This window comes from Tupaia chinensis, unplaced genomic scaffold, assembly GCF_000334495.1.
Source record: "Tupaia chinensis unplaced genomic scaffold, TupChi_1.0 Scaffold144692_1, whole genome shotgun sequence".
Lineage (NCBI taxonomy): Eukaryota > Metazoa > Chordata > Mammalia > Scandentia > Tupaiidae > Tupaia > Tupaia belangeri.
In genome coordinates this window covers 57,700-58,096 of record NW_006204553.1, presented here as the reverse complement: position 1 = coordinate 58,096, position 397 = coordinate 57,700, and positions in this window count along the sequence as shown.

Below are 397 nucleotides of genomic sequence, written 5' to 3'. Positions count from 1 at the left end.
CGGGCCTGGCGTGAGTTTAAGCCACCAGGTCTGGGACTCGAACCGCGGTTGACTACGTGGGAGTCCAGTGACATTGCCATTATGCTAACTGCTGATCCCAATGTTAGGTAAATTCTCTTTACAAGCCAAATGATGTATAGTGATTGAATGTTTAAAAAATAATAATGAGAATAAAAAAATAATAATGATAAACTGAAAAATAAAAAGAAAAGCTATTTGATGATGATGATGTGTGTAGTAATGTCTTTGCCTTGACTGATATGCATGGTAATCATGCTGGAAAGAGAAATGTTATACACTGTAAAGATATATGTGATTGGCGCCAAGGCTGCGACCAGCGGTGGGACCTGTGCGGGCCCTCCTGGGCTCAGCACATCCCCCGCCCCCCCCCGCCCCC